The sequence below is a fragment of the Mirounga angustirostris genome, unplaced genomic scaffold (genome assembly GCF_029215605.1).
Source record: "Mirounga angustirostris isolate CCGP_5_RB_7025 unplaced genomic scaffold, mMirAng1.0.hap1 SCAF_4, whole genome shotgun sequence".
Classification (NCBI taxonomy): Eukaryota; Metazoa; Chordata; class Mammalia; order Carnivora; family Phocidae; genus Mirounga; species Mirounga angustirostris.
In genome coordinates this window covers 115,798,944-115,805,669 of record NW_026991712.1, presented here as the reverse complement: position 1 = coordinate 115,805,669, position 6,726 = coordinate 115,798,944, and the positions used below count along the sequence as shown (strand labels likewise).

General features: G+C 41.3%; 1 protein-coding gene across 11 annotated transcripts in view; it reads left to right on the top strand.

The window, feature by feature from the left end:
- The window catches only part of LRRC8C (leucine rich repeat containing 8 VRAC subunit C), a 119,009-nt gene that overhangs the window by 101,918 nt on the left and 10,365 nt on the right, over positions 1 to 6,726 (top strand). For 10 of the 11 annotated variants that reach the window (XR_010410861.1, XR_010410860.1, XR_010410859.1 and 7 more), the window contains 2 exons: positions 1,832 to 2,136; positions 2,734 to 2,961. The gene's annotated coding sequence lies outside the window, so the exon portion shown is untranslated. The remainder of the gene's footprint in view (positions 1 to 1,831; positions 2,137 to 2,733; positions 2,962 to 6,726) is intronic. The other variant, XR_010410857.1, reaches the window with a different exon arrangement.

The window sequence follows — 6,726 nt, the reverse complement described above, 5'->3', positions numbered from 1 at the left end:
ACTACATTTCCCAGAATTCCCTTCCCTGCATGTTTCCCATTAGAGTGGCCACAAGAGATGTTCTTGGGTGAGATCTGAAGGGGAGCAGTGAAGCAATAACCATTTCATAGGTTGCACATGTTGTCACTAATCTGTGACTCACCTCACTGGTTCCCCCAAACAAGTGTCTTTTATTGCTGGTCCTGCCTTCCCAGAGCACTCCATTGCAAGAGCAATTGCGTGCTGACCTACTTCACCCACCCCATTCCAAACTTCCTAGTTAAAATTACGCTTGCATTTTTTTCTGACAGCGAAATAAGCCAAGCCCGATCCTGTCAACTGACCTCCATCCCCTCCCAGGTGAAATAACAGCATTTTTTCAGGGTTTTTGAGAGATGGGACTTTTACACAAAGAAAGGATGTGAGTAGAGTTTGTAGACACCAGACCAGCTGGTGGAGGAGGTATTTTGGGGTATTTGCCTTCAAATCGCAACATGACTGACACCATATGCTCTATTTGGATTCACAATCAATGTGATTACTTATGACCTTACTAGCAGAGAATATAAATACCTCAAAGAAGGCCTCCACTGTTTAAATTCTTTTCCAGCCTTAGGGACTTGCTGCAATATGGGGTATTCAGACAAGGAGGCCTTTTACCACTCCTTCAGCTCTGTCTGCACCGTCTGCACCCAACGGCCATGAATACACCCTTCCTAAGGTCACTTTCTCCCTTTCATCCTGCTGTGTTATCACCCTGCCTTCCATCTATCTTGTCAAAAGTGAACAAAGGGTATGAGCTACCCTAGGACGGCTTGACACAGAAAAGATGTCCTATCAAAATCCCAGAATGTCACGATGAACTAGTTTAGAAATAGTATGATGCACTGCATTGGCTTTTCCAAAGTCAGTCTCGGGGGAAAAAATATTGAACCTTTGACTCATTCACTGACAATGTGGGAAATTAAATGGAGGAAGAAAAAAAAGAGAAAAAGGAAGGAAGCAATAAATGTCTTCCTTTTTGCCCATAGGTATCTGATTCAGGGCAGCTCAAGAATCTTGGACTACAGTCAGCCACAATCATGGGGGATTCCCCAAGTGAAGAGGCTAAACATTGGCAAAACAAAAAGCAGATTTGGTCCACTGCATTCCTACCCTAATGGATGCTGAAAAATAGATGCTCTATAACCACCCACAAATTTCCTGGGACTGCTGCTATCATTGCAAAATGCTGGCTCTTTCAAAGTATCATCTCTTGCCCCTGCCAGAGAAAGCCAGCCTTTAAAAGAAACTAAATCCAAGGTCACTTATTTCCACATAAAGAGACTATTTCGTCAGCTGCCAAATTCATTTTTCTAATGTACTCTTACCCAATAACTTAAGCCTCGTGTGCTGGGCAGAGTCCAACTTGGGTAATTCCATTCTCCCAACCAGATTCTCCCAAGGAGTTTGAACTGGACATGACATTATTCTTCACTTCTTCAGCTATCCTATTATTAATCCAAATAATGCTTTTCATCCCCAAAGCATAATGGAGATATGAGGATAGAATTTCTTAGAATTTAGTGATGAGAGATTCCATTATATAAATTTAGTAAAGTTCTTTGAAGTCAAGTCTAGATTCGTTTATTCAATGAATAGTTATTAAAGTATACGCCAAGTGCTGTTCTCAACACTGCAGATGTAGCAGGACACAGAGAAGGTTTTTGCCCTCAAAAAGTAACTATTGGAGAGAGGGGCAGGAATCAGACTATTTAAGTCATGATACAGAGTTTGGGTATTATTATAGGTGCAGTTGAAGAGTATTGGTGGAAGGATATGATCAGATTTGGTTGTTTTTTTTTTTTTATAGGATCACCATGAAGAGGAGAATCCACTATACAGAATATGTATGGGCCAGAGTCCTAGCCTTCTGCTACTTTCCACTGGAATTGAATCATTCCAGGATCAACAAAACTGTGGCCATAATTTCCTCCCAACAATCCTTCAAAGAGCATTGACTCTTGGTTAGCTCAAAGGGTCAAGGAGGCCAAAGCCATGGTTTGATCATGTGGCCATCAGTATTGCATTGTTCCATGACAAATCCTACCCCTCCTCTTTTCTAGCTGGCTGTACTTCATAGGCTCCCATTGGTCATATAGGACACCAGACAAGAAGGTAAATGAGGAAGAATTGTCTCATCTCCACTGCTCCAAGAGCTGCCTATGATCTGCTGAAGGTGGTTCAGTGGCAAAATCAAAGAGCAAAAGTATCTCTACATATATGTGACTTAACTGAATGGTGGTGTTCTTGGAAGAGCGTTACTACTGACAAAGAGTCACTGAAAACTTTCTATGTATTGCCCTTCCTGTGAACAGTGACAAATATAAATAAGAAAGTCGCAGAATCTGAAAATAAGGGGCACCTGAGTGGTGCAGTCAGTTAAGCATCCAACTCTTCATTTGGGCTCAAATCATGGTCTCAGGATCATGAGATCAAGCCCTGTGTCAGGCTCTGAGCTCAGGGGGATTCTGCTTCTCTCCCTCTCCCTCTACGCCCCACTCTCTCGCTCTCTCTAATATAAGTAAATGAGTCTTTAAAAAAAAAAAGGAATCTGAAAATAAAGGGGGACATTAGTGGTCATGAAGTCCAACCTCCCACCTAATGTAAGATTTTTCTATGCAGTGCTGATAAGGAGTCTTTTGTGTTCTATACACCTCCTATGTGAGATGGGGGCCAAATGAATAGCAATTTAATTGCAAATTGTTCTGTTAGCTAGGAAAGATCACCGACTGTGGTACCTATTGCCCAAAGTTGTGGTCTGAAGGATCAAAGGACGGATAAAGTCACATCTTAAAGAGGGGCCAACATTAAGACCCGGAAAAAGAGGACCAAATAAGTTTGTCAATCGCAGAAGCAAGAAGGAGAATAAAAGATACTGAGCCATACAAGAAGATACCCAGGATGCTGATGGATGAGGAATATAGAGTAGGTGGATCGGAGGTAAGTAAGTCTGAAGAAATTCTTATGGGTGTGTACATGTTCTCATGATGGAATTTTTAATACAATTCTCACACCAATATGTATGATTGTACCAAGTACTTTTGGAGAGGCTGGAAGGGAATTTATATCCTGCTTCCCCTAAATGGTCACTGCTTCACATGGAAGTCCATTGCATCATTAGGAAGTACCAGTGTTCACAATATTCTCTGTATCCTCTTCCTTTTGGCCATAGGTCTGTTCTTGCATGACATACAGAGCAAATCTAATTCCTTTTCCTCATGACAATCCTTCAAATAATTAAAAAGTTTTTATGTCCCCTTTCAGTATTTCCTGTTGTAGGCTCCACATCCCTAGATTCCTTTGGCCCTTCTCAGATAGCATAATTTCATAGCTGCCAAACTTTCAAATTGACAAGGATTTCAGAAACTCAAGTCCAGATCTCCTTCTTTACCCAGGAGGAAGATGAGGTTTAGGGGGTTGAAGTGTAGCTGGGTAGGGAGTGTGTTCTGCCCGGTGTCACCTAGAAATGGCAGATCCAAAACTTAAACCTCTTAATTCCCAGTCCAGTGTTTTCCCCACATCTTTCAACAACCCTTCCTATCCCACTTACCTTCCTCTGGATTCATTCCAGATTCTTAGATTTCTTCTTCAAATGTAGCCCCTAATGTCAAACCCACTTGCAAGTGTATTCCAACCAGCCAAGAGAATAAGGCAATTGTTATCTACTTTATAGTAAACTCTATACATCCATTAAGGCTGTTATGATTACTTTAGGTTTCTTTGGCAGACCTTGATGATTCATATTGCATATGTAGTTAATTAAAACCATTTGTACATTTCTCTTTAACTTGAAATGCATCAAGCAAGAAACTTTTCACCTCGTACTAGAATGGTTCATTTTTTTTTCTTTTTTTTTTTTTCAAAATTTTTTAAGATTTTACTTATTTGTGAGAGAGAGATTGAGAGACAGAGAGCATGAGAGGGAGGAGGGTCAGAGGGAGAATCAGACTCCCTGCTGAGCAGGGAGCCCGATGTGGGACTCGATCCCGGGACTCCAGGATCATGACCTGAGCCGAAGGCAGTCGCTTAACCAACTGAGCCACCCAGGCGCCCTAGAATGGTTCATTTTTAATTTAACTTAGGTATAGGATTATATTTTGAATCCTCCTAAATATCTCTTGGTTAGTTTAGATATATTCTTTTACCTGGTTGAAGTATTTTTGAATGCTAATTGTCCTATCAGGCATATTAACTAACCACCCACATTTTATGACATACATAGACTCAACAAGCACACTGTAGCAAAGACAGTTCTTGCCAAATATGCCATGTCCTCCCCTACTTCTCCCAGACTCTGTTGTAATTGGGTTGGAGCCATGTGACTACCTCTGGCCAATAGATTGTGAATGAAGGTGATGTCACTTCTGGGCCAAGTCATTAAAGAGCCAATGTGATTCTTCTCTTCTTCTATTCGCCTGATATAGAGATCTTGCAGGCCACGTGGTCTGGATGCCATGACTTCAGAGGAGTTTACATGAGCCCATGGCAATCCATTAAAGACCTTTAACAGTATTCCATTAAAGACTCTACCTCCAGCTACCAATTCAATTTATTGCCCAAAGATATCATAAAAGACTGAATTAAATGCCTTGTTAAAATTCAAATATATGAAGTCCCAAGGAGCATGGTAATCCATTGTAGGATTTTAAGCATGGGTGTGATATACTCAGATTTGAATCTTAGAGATGCATGGGAGTGGGGTGTGATTGGAAGGAGCTAGGACTAGAAGGAGAGGCAGCTAAGAGGTTGACTTTTGAATGTCTAGAAGGGGAATGTGATGACTGGGGCCAATACGATCTTACTAAGAACAAAGTTTTGTCAGTTACTTCATTTCCACTCTTGCCAGTGTTGCTAGGCTGGTGTAGCAGAGAAATAACCAAGTCCACAGTCCTGAGCCTGGCTCCGGCCTGCGGCTCAGCTGGTCCTGCTCCATTCTCCTTCTCACTTCCAGCCATTTGTACACTTTTCCATTTACTTCGATGCCTTGAGGATTCCCTCTGATGCTGGGCTTTTGCATGAGTCCTTCCTTCTGTTTAGAATGCTTTCTTACCCTGTCCCCCTGTCCACCCTAATTCCTCAAACTTCAAATTTCAAGTTTTTCAGGGAGGCTTCTGACCCCCGCTAAACTAAGTTAGATCTCTTTGTTTAGACCATTTGCCCCATACCCTTCCCTTTTCAGAACATTCAGTACCCCTGAAATCACTTCTTATAAGATCACCTACTCTCTCCTTGAGACTAAAGGTTCTTTGAGGGCAAAGGCTATCTGTTACCACTGAGAATTTAGACAGTGCTCAGTAGGTATTCAAATAATATTTGCTGAATGGGATTATCTAATAATTTGTTCTGGAAATGTGCCAGAAACCAATGCTAAACTAAATGGATTGTAAATTTTAAAATCTCCTCTTCTTATCCTTTGTCCTTCTCCAGATTCGAGGTATTTGCTCTTTCTTGCAGGACTCCTCAGGAATGACCAAGAATGATTCTTTCAGGTTTCTGGGGTTGTCATTGCTTTGGTGCAAAGATCTATGAACTACAGCCCAGCCCAAATCTGGCTGGCTGCCTGTTTCATAAATAAAGTTTCATTAGAACAGAGGTACACCTGTTTGTTTCTAAATCACCAATGACTACTTTCACACTACAAAAGCAGAGTCGAGTAGTTGCAACCAAAACCATGTGGCCCACAAAGTCTAAAATATCACCTTTACAGAAAAAATTTACCAACTGCTAGTCTAGTAAAAATATTTTAACTCATTGAAGACAGCTAAGTGATTTTTTTTCTGTCATCTCATCTATATTTGGCTTCTTTTCCTTTTTTCCCTAGCTTTGATCTGCCTTTACAATTTGAAATTTATTCTTTCTATTAAAGAATCCATAACAAAATAGACAGATGCCTACTGTCATCTGCTGATATACTTTCTGCTCCATATAGTGTCTCTTCCACATTTGTCTTTTTATGATAAAAATCATTTATTAAAAACAAAAATCAATATTTTTCTTTCTTTATTCAATTCACATTTTCTTTTCTTTTCCAGTTTTATTGAGGTGTATTTGTGGGGGGCGTTGTTTTTTTGTTTATTTATTTTTAAAGATTTTATTTACTTATTTGACAGAGAGAGATAGTGAGGGCAGGAACACAAGCAGGGGGAGTGGGAAAGGGAGAAGCAGGCTTCCTGCTGAGCAGGGAGCCCGATGCTGGGCTCTATCCCAGGACCCTGGGATCATGACCTGAGCCGAAGGCAGACACTCAATGACTGAGTCACCCAGGCACTCCTATTTGTGGGGTTTTTTAAGATTTTATTTACTGTGGCACCTGGGTGACTGAGTTGGTTAAGTGTCTGACTGTTGATCTCAGCTCAGGTCATGATGTCAGAGTTGTGAGATCCACCCACACGTTGGGCTCTGTGCTCAGTGCAGAATCTACTTGTCCCTCTCCCTCTGCTCCTCTCCCCCACTTACGTGCTCTCTCTAGTAAATATTTATTTATTTTTAGAGAGAGAGAGAATGTGCACGAACGGGGAGAGGGGCAATGGGAGGGGGAAAGAATCTCAAGCAGACGCCGCGCTGAGCCCAACACGGGGCTCGATCTCATGACCCCAAGATCACGACCTGAGATGAAACCAAGAGTCAGACGCTCAACTGACTGAGCCCCCCAGGTGCCCCTTATTGAAGTATATTTGACATATAACCTTGTATAATAAGTTTAAG